This window comes from Canis lupus, chromosome 6 (genome assembly GCF_011100685.1).
Source record: "Canis lupus familiaris isolate Mischka breed German Shepherd chromosome 6, alternate assembly UU_Cfam_GSD_1.0, whole genome shotgun sequence".
Classification (NCBI taxonomy): domain Eukaryota; kingdom Metazoa; phylum Chordata; class Mammalia; order Carnivora; family Canidae; genus Canis; species Canis lupus.
In genome coordinates, this window is record NC_049227.1 from 26,735,167 (window position 1) to 26,748,750 (window position 13,584).

The 13,584-nt window shown below is 42.4% G+C and overlaps 1 long non-coding RNA gene across 1 annotated transcript in view; it reads left to right on the forward strand.

Annotated features, from left to right (window-relative positions):
• Positions 1-13,584, forward strand: part of LOC102154816 — a 393,058-nt gene that overhangs the window by 123,963 nt on the left and 255,511 nt on the right. The gene's annotated exons all lie outside the window — the stretch shown is intronic.

Here is a 13,584-nt window from a genome sequence, read left to right on the forward strand (position 1 = left end):
TGTTTGAATTACTCATAGTTGTCCCATATTCATACCCTGTGGATATGGGATTTACCTGGGCTGTGTTCCCTCTACCCCCTACCCTCCCCCAATAGCTCAGTAGTTCCTTGTGAATGTAGTTGTACTTACCTATGCCTAGGGAATTCAGAAGATTTCCAGCCAACCAGCCAGCCACTGGTATCTTCTCCCAGCTTGGCATCTCTAAGATCTTTGGTCCATTTCTAGCTCTTTCCTTGCCTTGCTCAAATTAAGCCATGATCTAATTTATGGGATCAGAGTTGATGTACATGGACGTATGGACTAACTTTTATAGTGTACCCTCCGCATGGCAGGCACTGTGCTTGGCACATTTAGGTGTGCTTATATCATCTTGTGTTTCCTGTAACACTTAACATCATTGTCTATTTAATACTTTTTATGGTCTCAACACTGCTGAGTGTCTTATCAAGTAATATCTCATTTAACCCTTACAGAAGCAGTAGAGAGGTATTATTATCTCCATGGATAAGCTGAGGCTGAGAAAGGTTACTTCCCAGCCTCATGTAATGAGGAAGTGGTGGAAGCAAGAGTTTCACTGAAGCTGGAATGACTCAGAGTCCAGTTTTCTTATTTTCTATACCAGCACTTACTGGCCTGTGCCTCTTGCTCACCTATCAAGTTCCGACCTCATGGCACTCATGTGTTATCTTTAGTCCCCAACTGTCCCTCACTCTAGAGCCTTGCATAGAGGAGTAGGTTCTCAAAAACTGCATTCTGAGTGAAGCAATCTTTACGACAGCCTTGGAAGGTATTTTTCTTTCTGTTTTACACATGAGCAAATTTAGGCTTAGGATAGTTAAGGAACTTACCCAAGGCCAGGAACTAGCATTCATAAAATATAATCCTATAATCCTGAAATTTCTCCTTCAATTGGGAAACGAGAACAATATCGTATAAGCTCAAGAGAGGGGTCTTTGGGATGTTCATGCATTCCAACCCAGATAGATAAATGAAGGCTCTATTAGGCTGGATTAGTGTGCAGAAAGCAGTGCAGACATCTTATGAAAGAAAGCCTCCGTGTTACTGAATCTGTACTTGAGCTCCTTGTAACTTGTGAGTAGGGAAAGCACTGCTGAATGGTGCTGGACAAAGCTCCAGTGAAAATGACTCCAGTGGGGAAATCTTTTATGGAAACTGAAATGATTGTTTTAGGAATCCGAATTATAATTCTTCACCTCTTAGTCTCTGGTCTCTTGAGTCCTGGTCTATACCCTCCCTGGGTGCATGGGTTATGGGATGCTGGTGACTTTGCCCAGTGGAAGGAGCACTGTTATGGAAGGCAAACCAGCTTGGTGTGTGCAGAATGGCAGTGAGGTAGGCCTTTAGCTGCAGAAGCTGGGACTCTGGTAGACGGAACCGACAGCTCTAAAGGGCACTTCAAGGAAACACATTTCTCAGGGGCATCTGAGAACATGAGAGCTGAGCCCAGGGTCTGATGCAGCTCTCTCTGTTTGAAAGCGCTGACATTCTGTTAAGCTAATGATGAGTTTTCTTCTCTTTCCTCCCAACACCAAGACTAGGCAAAAATGCAAGGAAGAAAGAACAAGGAGCAATTTCCAAAGTCTTTCAGGGACCCTAGGATAGCTTTTGAACTAAGTCACACTGCTGTCATCCTGCAGGCTGCATGTGCTTTTGGAGTGCTCATTGGCAGATTAATGAGTTCCATGAAAGTTAAGAGAAAATAGCAGCTTAAAATAGAAGTGAAATTTTCAAGGGCATTTTGGGGGAGAGGGTGAAATACTCTAGTCACCCTGATGTGTTCATGGAAGCATCTAGGTTATGTCATTAGTGAAAAATCCCAGGTATGGAGCCAAGAATGCACATAATTTACCCACTCACTAACCTACCACCATCCATCTACCCACTCATCCATCCATCCATTCATCCACCCACCCACCTACCCACCCACCCATCCATCCAATCCATCCAATCCATGTATCCGCCCACCCACCCATCCATCCATCCATCCATCCATCCATCCATCCACCCACTTATCCATCCATCCTCCACCTACCTAGCTATCTTTTACCCATTCACTTAACACTTAACAAGCATAGACAATGTGCCAGGCATTACGTAAGGCTACCAATATTTGGTTCTTAGGAAGTCCCAACACTGCATTTTTTCTTCTATAATATACTTTCAGAAAGCAAATTTGATGTATGGAGTTTTCGTTAAGGTGAAGCAAAATGTTGTAATTGAGTTTATATAGATTTTGACTCCTATAACTATACACTTGGCGCTGAAAATCTTATGCAACTTATTGGGGAAAAGATGGTCTATGGTACAAGTTGCTGCATCATGCAGAAAGATGGGCCGCAAGAAACAGTTTTTGTTTTGGGTTTGTTTTGCATTAGAAGCCGTGAAATTATTGAACTGAAATTGTTGTTTTGCTTGGTCAGGTGTTGCTAGTCCACTAAAAATAAGCCCGTATCCGTGGACATCTTAGAAACTTAGAAAACTCACATGCAGGTGAAGTAATTTAGTGCACTCATACTTTGTTATGCTCTGCCACATTGAACTTCAGTAGATTTCTGCTTTAAACACAGGTGGTAGGGATCCCTGGGTGGCTCAGTGGTTTAGTGCCTGCCTTTGGCCTGGGGCATGATCCTGGAGTCCCGGGATCGAGTCCCATATCGGGCACCCTGCGTGGAGCCTGCTTCTCTCCCTCTCTCTCTCCCATAAATAAATAAATAAAATCTTTAAAAAAAAGTAAACAAAGGTGGTAGAGTGTGATGCCAAGTGTGAGGATCTGCAGACACACAGCCTATTTCAGATCCCTAACCTTCCACTTACTCCATGGCCTTGGGAAAGTTGCCTACCCTTCTCTGTTTTCAAAACAAAAATACAACAAACAATGATACTTGCCTCTTAGCATTTTTTTTGGTGAGGATTGAATGTGACAATGACCATAGAGCAATGTCTCCACCATTTTGGTGAGCAAGGTTGGTCCTCTAGGGACTCAGAATAGATTCATTCAGATTCACTGGCCCGAACAGTTCTCCGTGATTTTATTTCCTTCTATTATGTGTTCTTCTCCATCTCTGGTTCTCCTTTAACTCCTCCCACACTATAGGTGTTCCTTCTAGTATAGGAATAGAGATTTCCCCAGTTCTCCCTTCATACCTTAATTTAGTACATAATTAATAAAATACAGAGGTTGGCTCTGATGTCATAAGTGACTTTTTCCCACTCAACACTAGATTTTTGACATCTCATATTGTTGTATGTAAATCTAATTCATTACGTTCTGACTGGCCTGGGAGACAGTATATGCATAGACTGCAATTTTCTTATCCATTCCCCTAGTGATGAACACACAGGGACATCAAAGACTTTGCTGTTATAAAGAAAACTATGGTGAACAGCCTCACCTTATGGTTTTGTGGGGGAGTTTTTCTGGGGCACATATCCAGGGGTAGAGACTGTCAGGTCGATGAGCAGTTAATTGCCCCAAGTATTGGGAGGTTTCTACTTGGGACTTCTACTTACACTTCTCCTTAGCACTTGATGTTCTCTGACTTTGTAATTTTTGCCAATACGATGGGTGTAAAGTGGTATATCATTGTTGGTTTAATTTGCTTGTCTCTAATTACTAATGAATTTGAGTATCTCTTCATATACTTGTTAGCCATTAGTGTTTCCTCTTCTATTAATTTTCTTTTCATAGATTTTACCCATTTTTCTATTGGGTTTCCTGATTTTTTTCTTGCTGTGTTGTAGGGGTTTCTCTAGATTTCAACACGAGCCCAGTTTTAGGCATTGCACACATCTTCTTGTGATCTACAAGAGTGTTCAGTGTGTAGATTATGTCCTTTTCTGAGCAGAAATCATAGTTTTCATGCAGTTGAACACTTCATGTCTCCCCCTCATGCTGGTTTTATAAAGATCTTGCTTTCAAATCTGCACAATTTCCATACAGGGAACCAATTTTTCCAATAAAATCTATCAAATAATTTGATCTTTCTCAATTGGGGTATAACACCAAGCCTCCCATACATGTAGGAATATTTTTGGAATCCCTGTTACTTCATTGATTTATTTATCTGTTCCTAAGACTACACTGCACTTAAAAAAGAATTACTGTTGGGACACCTGGGTGGCTCAGCAGTTGAGCATCTGTCTTCAACTCAGGGCATGATCCCAGGGTCAGGGATCAAGTTCCATATCGGGCTCTTTGAAGGAAGCCTGCTTGCTTCTCCCTCTGCCTATGTCTTTGCCTCTTTCTGTGCGTATCTCTCATGAATAAATGAAAAAATCTTTAAAAAAGGATTATTGTTATTTAGTAATATGTTTTAATATTCAGTAAAGTGAGTCCTTCTTCTATTCCCATTTTTTCTTCAAAATTACCTTATATATTCATGCCTTTTAAATTTCCATATACATTTGAGAATCAGTTTTTCAAATTTCTCAAAAAGTTTTGCTGGAACTTTGATTAGAACTGCTTAAAGTCCAGGGATTAATGTTGAGGGAAAATTAATATCCTTATAATGTTAAGTTATCCTATTTGTAAATCTGGTGTTTGTCTTTATCTATTCACGTCTTTTAAAATGGCCTTTGTAAGAGCTTTTCTCCATGAAGCTCTAGTGCATTCATTTTTGTAGGAAGGTGTGTTTGATTCCTACATACATTATTTTTTGTTGTTGCTGTAATGTCTTAAATATTCTGTGTGATCCCTGGCACATGTGAGTGCTTAGTAAATGGTACTAGTTATTGTTATTATTATATTTTATTATAATAAAAGGGAGAAACCATGGAGGGAGAGTCTTTAAGAATCATGATGCTCTGCAAATAATATGGATGTGGATCCAGACACACCTGGGTGCTGGTTCTGATTCTGCCATTAGCTGTGTGACCTTGAACATACTTCTTAAATTTCTGGGCTTCTGTTTCTTCTTTAGGGGAATCAAGCTCATCCTACCAGTATTCTAGATATGGTATGAGCACACAATGAGGTTACAAACTAGTAACACACACAGTGACTGGCACATAAATACCCAGAAAGGAGTTCCTTTTTCTCCCCAGTGAAGAGGTGAAAAGTTGGTCACATAGCTGCCCCATCTCCCCATTAAAGAATCTCTTCATCTGAAATCCACTTCCAAACCTTGTCTTTTCTGACCAGATGGGCATACATACCCCCTTAGCCTTACATCTTTAGAATATAAAGATCTTTAGATGACACCTTAGCCTTTTCACCTTTAGAATATAAACTTAAAGAAAGGAAGCACAGTTGACTTCACACATCCATCTTGTCTAATCAAGCCAGTCATGCTAAGTTCATTTCCCTTTCCAGTGATTGGTTCAGGGATGGGCTGGGCTGGCCCATGCCAGTCTGGGCCAGCGAGATGCTAGGAGGGCCTTGCAGAGGGCTTCTGGGAAAAGAAATGCAGTTTTTCTCCTTCATCATGCTGGAATTAAAGAGGCTTACTGCCCTGGTTATGCCAGAGAGGAGAGCCAGGCTGGGGAAGAAGCTTACACTGTGGAATGGGGCAGGGGCATGGGATGCAGAGAAATTCCGAGTTCCCGATGTCACCATTTGCAGCATGGGCAAAACTGGAATCCTCCTTCTCCATCAGCTTCCTGTTATGTCATAATACTCAATTTAGTCAATTTGGATAGTGTTGTGAATTGAATTGTGTCCCCTCAAAATTCATAGGTTGAAACCCTAACCTCAAAGTGACTGTAGTTGGAGATAAGTCCTTTGAAGAGGTAAAATTGAATGAGATCATAAGAGTGGGGCCCTAATCCCATAGACAGGTGCCCTTGTAATATGAGGAAGAGACACCAAGAGGTGCACAGAGAAAAAGGCTGCATGAGGACAAGAAGGTACCATCTACAAGGCAAGGAGAGAGGTCCCACAGCAAACCAACCCTGCCAGCACCTGGGTCTTAGACTTCCAGCCTCCAGAATGGTGAGAAAGCCAGCCAGTCTGTGGCGTCTTGTTATACAGCTCTAGCTAACTAACAAAAATAGGAAGAGATTTTATTTGAAGTCTAAAGCACTACAGTGGATTCAAATCTCGAGTCTTTGGCATGAGTCTGCAAATAATTGGTGCTCAAGAAATGTGTCATAATGAACACGAATGTGAGAATCATTCTGAATTTATCGAGTGCAGTGAATCACACAATTCTGTGCTCTCTGGATTGTTTGAGCTTCTGAATGGCCTTTTGGTACAAGTATAGACTTCCTATTAGTGGTATCTTTTAGACGAGAAAAGTGGGGGTTAAGGAGTCTAAGTGATATGCTTCAGTCTGAGTAGATAGATAAGTGGTCTGCATGGGATAAGAAGCGAGGTCTTTTTCGCTCCTGTTTTAGTATATAGTCTAACATGCTCAGTCTCCACTAGGCTGTGAGAAACTTGAGGGTGAGAGCTACCTCTTACATATTTTTGTAGCCATAATTCTCTAGCAGTCAGTCTTTTTCTTAATGGCCGTCGATACATGTAGAAGAATAAACACAAATAAATGTTGTTTCATGAGAGACACCTAACTCTGGGAAATGAACAAGGGGTAGTGGAAGGGGAAGTGGGTGGGGGATTGGGGTGACTGGGTGATGGGCAATGAGGGGGGCACTTGGCGGGATGAGCACTGGGTGTTATGCTATATGTTGGCAAATTGAACTCCAATAACAAAATTAAAACAAAACAAAACAAATAAATGTTGTTTGCTTGTTGTATCTTGAAAGCAGCTCTTATGAAAAGGGAGGGGGAAGTGCTGTCGCCTTTCAGAGTGTTTTTAACCATGTCCAGCAGTGGCTGTGTCCCATTTCAAAGGCAGTCGTCATGGGTGTGGTTTATTTGGTATATCTCTGTGTACAGCTCCAGACACAGATGTAACAAGCAGTGATGACATTGCAAAGGTCACACTGCCTAGTGGATCCTTTTAGACAGAGGAAGGAGTCAAGAAGCAAAGACAGAAGAGGCAGTCTAGGGCTGTTATACTGGGTATCCTGGGGAGCAATTTGCACTCAACACATAAATGAGGCTCAGAGTCTATCTAGTTAATACAAAGCCTTAATGCCATTTGCTTGTCCATCAGCATGCTGAATTATGACACGTGGCTATTGGATTTATCAATAATATACCCCATAAATCTAGTTAACATTTTCTTCTGGGCACTGCAGAAGGTTCTCACCCAGCTCTGGCCTTGAATCTCAAGGAGGCTCTGAGACACTTCAGACTCTTGATGGAGTGTAATGGGGCTGGGACTTGAGCCCTTTCTGACCATCTGGAAGCTCTTCCAAGGATAGATCTTAAATTTTAGATGAGGACCTCCCCTCCCATGAGATCCTGTCATTCTTAGATGGAGTCCTGGTGTTACCAAGAGTGGTTATATTTGTCTCTTTTTTTCTGTTTTCTCTATGTCACATTCTTTGGGGAACTACTCCTTGCTTGTGTTGCATGGCTTGGAACTCCACTGCTGGCTACAGGGCTGAGTCAGTGACCCACACTGGCAATCTAAGCTCTCTCTTGGCAGTGTGAGTCTTGAGCCAAGACGCACATGGGTGGGAGGTGATTGAAGCAAAATCATTTACTTTAAGACTGTTGATGAGTTCCTGCTTCTATCTCTCTGACAAAATTAAAGATCTTTAAAGCACACATCATGGTGAATATAGCAAACACATTGATATACATATATATCATGAAAGGTGTTATCCCATCGTAATCCCATTTTGATTAACATATCCATCTATGTCTATATACCATATAGATAGATATATATCTAAATATATAGGTATTTATCTCTCTCCTTCATTTCTGTGACCTTCCACATATTCTTTCAACAAATGATTAGTTCTTTCTTTAGTGTGTTAGGGTAGGTTTATTTTTTTTTTTAAGATTTTATTTATTTATTCATGAGAGACACAGAGAGAGAGAGAGAGGCAGAGATACAGGCAGAAGGAGAGGCAGGCTCCCTGCAGTGAGCCCGATGCAGGACTTGATCTCAGGACCCCGGGATCATGACCTAAGCCAAAGACAGATGCTCAACCACTAAGCCACCCAGGTGCCCCTAGGGTAGGTTTCTATTGCTTGCTTTGAATATCTCTTAAGTGATACAGATGTAGATAGCTAGTGATAGTTTATTATTTTTATTTTCCAAAATAAAATATCTTTGGAATACCTTTGAAAATGTCTTTGTCAAAACTTCTAACAATGATAACGTTGATGAAAAATATTCCTCCATTATTAACTCTTTCCTATTAGCAGAAAGAAACAGTAATAAGAGTTCACATTACTGAACGAGCTCAGTGTTAGGAGGCAACATAGAGACCCAGAGCTTGGGCGTTATCGGTGTTCAAATCTGGGCTGTCAGTTTCTAGCCATGTGACCTTGGGGAAATTACTTAACCTCTCTGAACCTTAGTAGTCTCATTCATAAGATAGAAATAATAACAATACTTACAGGGATATTATAAAGCTTAAATTAGTTAATACATGTAAAACATGCCTCATATGTAATAAATGCATGTTTGTCCCTTCTTGTTGGATATTTTGACTAAGAAAAAAAAAAAGAAAAGAAATGGGATCCCCTTGAGCTGCCATAATGTGCCCCAGGCCACACAGGGTGCTATGAGAGATTAAATAAAATCATGTTCCTGAGTACCCCGCCTAGAGCCTGGCACACAGGGAATGCTCTCGAGACTGCAACTGCTATTTTTCTTCTAAGTGTCTCATGAGCCCAGATTTGAGAGGGAAGTGTGTGAAAGCTGCCCCCAGAAAAATTAAAAGCAGAAATGAGGCACCCTCTCCTCGCTTGCCATCACCTTATATGCCTTTCTTTCCCTTCTCCCTCCAGAGTGTCAATCAAGTCCTATTTCAAATAATCTGTGCTGCTGTGCTTGGTGATAACTGACCTATCAGCTTCCTTCTTCCACTTTCATTTCAGTGGGAAATTCCTGAGACCCTGGTGGCTTTCTCATCCGAAGCATTTAGGGGGGCATTGGTCTCTCTCCCTTTTGGGAGACTCTGGAGATGTCTCTCTGGAAGAGTTACTCATCCTTGGTGAGGTCTCAATAATTAACATCTTGCCCCAGGAGGGCCAGGGTGCCTGAGCAGTGCCTCCTATGGCGGGTTACAGGAGATGTACGTTTGCTCTGGTAGGAGGAAAGCAAGAATGCCAAGGGCACGTCCCTATGGAATTAGAACATTGGAACACAGGCATGTGTGTGTGTGTGTGTGTGTGTGTGTGTGTACAATAAATCATTGATTTAGTCCCAGCTGGTCCTGGTGATGCCTACACTGTTTCCTTAGCATGTATTACTTAAGTCTACTCTCACTGGCATCTTGAAAGCTTGGTACCATTTCCCAATTTTATGGACTAAGAAATTGGGGCTTTAGAGTGGGCATCTGGTATCTTCTCTTATTCAGCATTTCCCCCTTTGTCATGAGCATATGACTCAGGTGGAATTGGCTCTTGGCTTTTTGTGCCTGAGACCTGGCCAGTCTGAATATCCCACCCTCCTGACCCTTGTACTCATTCAGAGATGGGCCTGTGAGACCAATAAGAGCCAAATGTGCAACTTCTGTTGGGGATGGAGGGAACAATGCCACCTTTTTTTTCTTGGCTTGGCTGGGGGCGGGGGTGGTGCTCAGGCTATAGAATGTGAGCCTACAGGAGAGAAGGACATCCTGGCTTAAGTGAGAATAAAACCAACCCCAAGGAAAGAGAGATGGAAGACGAGAGAATGCTTCCAGTTGTGACTGTTTGAGCCTCTGAATCCAGACATATCTCAAGCTAGAATAATCCTGGACTTTTCGGTTGAATCAACAAAGTCATTTCTGTGCTTAATCCAGTTTTGATCCAGGTTTTCTGTCACTTGCCATGGAAAGAATCCTGATGAATATGGGCTCAGAGAGTGTTTGGATTTCCTCCCCCTTACAAGGCCATACATATATTGAAACCCTAACCCTCCCCCCACCGCCCCATGTGACGGTATTTGGAAGTGGGGCCTTAGGAGGTTGATCAGGTTTGGATGAGATCATGAGAATGATGTGCCTGTGATGAGATTGGTGTCTTTATAAGAAGGGGAAAAAGCCAGAGCTCCGTCTCCCTCTGCCACGTGAGGCTACAGAAAGAAGGCAACTGTCTGCAAGCCAGGAGAAGGTTCTCACCAGGAACCAAATTTTACTGCACTTTGATCTTGGACTTCTTGCCTCCAGAACTGTGAGGAAGAAAAGGAATTTCTGTTGTTTAGGCTATGCAGGTTGGGGCATGTTTGTTAGGGCAGCTAGAGCTGACTAATACAGAACCCAAGACTGCTTGGTCCACATCTCATCTTTTTAACCCCCAGGCCAACAGGCTCTAGGGCTCTAGCACCCACCCACCAATGCACACAAATTTAGCATATGGAAAAAGGACCTTTATAGAACGTGGCCTGAGGGTGGCGTTGCCTCCTGAGTAGGGCTAGAATTAGTCCAGAGACATAACGTTGAAAGGATCATGTGAGGTCCCGTCTACTTGACAGATGGGTCCAAACAGGTCCAGGAGGTGCAAACTAATGTTTTCGACCCTGCCATCCTTCTTGTCCCATGGGCTAGAATCCAACATAGCTCAGTCTCATCAAGAAAATATAATAAAACTCTTTGCTGGTAAAGGGACAGCTTTATTTCCATCTAAAAGGCCACACAGAGGAGCTCACTAGCAATGTTCCTTGCAGGAAAAGAGAAGAATTATGGGGTCATGAATTGGTTCCTTACAACCCACCGACAGACTGATGGATGACAGACCCCAAATGGTATCTTCTGCAAGTCTCCCCTGAAGAAAAAGTCTTTGTCCATATTTCTGAATGAAAATATGACAGAAAGCCCCAAGGTTGGGGGGACATATGGTATTATTATTATAGCTCTCATAGAAGAGCCAGGATTCAGGTGTTAAAACCCAAACATGGAATAATTACAGGACCACTGAGGCTCAGATAATATTCTTTCTGCGTCTCTCCTGTTTTGATAGCTGGCTGTACTGGCAAAAACCATGCATCACTGGGGGCTTAATACGATGTAGGCTTACTGTTCTGACTACTTTTCTGTATGGCCCAAATGAACAATAATATGAAAATCAACATATATAATATATATATATTTTTTCCCCTGAAAATCCCTGCACAGAAGTCTTATTTTTCTGCTTTCAAAATGTTTATAACTGAGCTTCCCTTCCAATTTAATTCTGGAAATCCCAATTAAATCCTGGATCCCAATTTAATTCTGTGGAGGATCAAGCACATTTCTGGACTCTCTGTTACAGCGTAGGGAGAAGGGATGCCGTGTTTTCCGTGGTTAAGACAAATCCTAAACCTTTGAGAGGGGGCTCTCCACCAGGACCACACACTGGGAATCAGGGAGCTTCAAAACAAAACAAAACAAAACAAAACAAAACACAGAACAAAACAAAACAAAACACAAAACAAAACAAAACCAGGTTCTCCTAACCCAGAGATTTCGATTTGCTCCGTCATGAGGGTATGGCCTGTCTGATGGGATTGCTTTTATTAAGTGTCCCAGGAGGTTCTAGTGTGCAGCCAGAGCTGAGAACCTCTGCCACAAATCCATTTGCAAGCTCATAGTTTTCCCCTTAAACAGCTTAAAGAAAAAAAAAAATAAACAGCTTAAAGTGTAGGAAATAAATGGTGTCTATGCCACACGGATACTAACTCCACCAACTGTACCGATGGCGAGACCTTGACAAACTGACCTCTACGAGGTTCCTAAGTCTTCTCGTTTATAAAATATGTATAAGGGATGCCTGGGTGGCTCTGCGGTTGAACGTCTGCCTTGGGCTCAGGTTGTGATCCCAGGGTCCTGGGATTGAGTCCCGCATCAGGCTCCCCAAAGGGAGCCTGCTTCTCCCTCTGCCTCTGTCTCTGCCTCTGTCTCTGTGTCTCTCATGGATGAATTAATATCATCTTTAAAAAAAACTTGGGCAAAAGGAGCACCTAACTCACAGGGTCGTGGGTGAGGACCAACTGGAGGTAAAAAGTAAAATGTGTCTGGCAGCGAGTGAGTCATAAATGTTGGCTCTTACAGTCACTGTTAATGTTATTACTGGTTTTTAAAATCTTTGGTAGCCGATGATGGAAACTAGTTTTATTTTATTTTTTTATTTTTTATTTTTTAAAGATTTATTTATTTATTTATTTATTCATGATAGACAGAGAGAGAGAGAGAGAGAGAGAGAGAGAGTCAGAGACACAGGAGGAGGGAGAAGCAGGCTCCATGCCAGGAGCCCGACTTGGGACTCGATCCCAGGACTCCAGGATCACGCCCTGGGCCAAAGGCAGGCGCTAAAGCTCTGAGCCTACCCAGGGATCCCCTAGTTTTATTTTAAAAGGTGGTGCTGGGGGGATATTTTCTGACTCTTATAACCCAACCTAGGGAAGTGCACGGGTGGAGGTGGCCTTAGGACAACTGGGTCCAAGGACTCAACACCATGGTTTCTCTCCTGCTCTCTATTTTCTGCCTCTCCTCACATCAGCTTTGAGGCCCAGAGTGAGTTCTCTGTGGGGAGGAGGCCGACCTTTGGGCTGATCTGACACACATCCTAGGATCAGAAAGGACAAAAGGGACCTTTATCGCTAGTTTCAGTTGGGAAAAATCTTGAGGAAAGACAGTCCAAATGTGAATTGTGTACTCGAGCTGGCGAGGTTTATCATTATTACCAGGAGAGTGTGGTGTGAGGTGCTGAGCAGACTGAAACAGTAGCCCCGGCGACGATGAAACATCAGTCCTTATAATAATGACTGTATCTGGGGTGCCAGGGAGGCTCAGTCGGTTAAGCATCTGCCTTTGGCTCAGGTCATGATGCCAGGGTCCTGGGATCGAGCCCCGTGTTGGGCTCCCTGCTCAGTTAAAATTCATATGCAGTAAAATCCAACCTCTTAAATATATGTCATATTTTATATCTTTTGGTGCCACTGCATATGGCATTAAGTTTTGAAACCTGGAAGTGTTGGTCCTTTGACTTTGTTCTTTTTTTTTTTTTAAGATTTTATTTGAGAGAGAGCAAGAGTGAGAGAGAGATCACAGAGGGAGAGAGAGAAGCAGACTCCCTCCTGAGTAGAGAACCCGACACGGGGCTGGATCCCAGGACCCTGGAATTATGACCTGAGCCAAAGGCAAACACTTAACTGACTGAGTCACCTGGCCACTCCTATTCTTTTGTGAATTTTGGCAACCTACATTTATACAACCATGCCTATCAAGATACGGAACATTTCAAACATTCCCCTAAATTGTCTCTTGCATCTTTATAGTCAGTGCCTCCCTCCAGCCCCTGGTTCTGGCAACCACCCATCTGTTTTCTGTCTATATAGTTTGGCCTTTTCCAGAATATCACTTAAATGGAATTACACAGCACATGGCATTCTTTCACTTAGCATTTGAGATTCAGAAAGTTGTAGCATGTGTAAATAGTTCTTTCATTTCATTGCTGAGACTCAGGCCATTGTAAAGGCACAGCACTGTTTACTCACCCATTCATCAGCCAAAACATATTTAGGCTATTTCCAAGTTTAGTTGACAATGAAAAAATTACCAGAATATTTGCGGACAGCA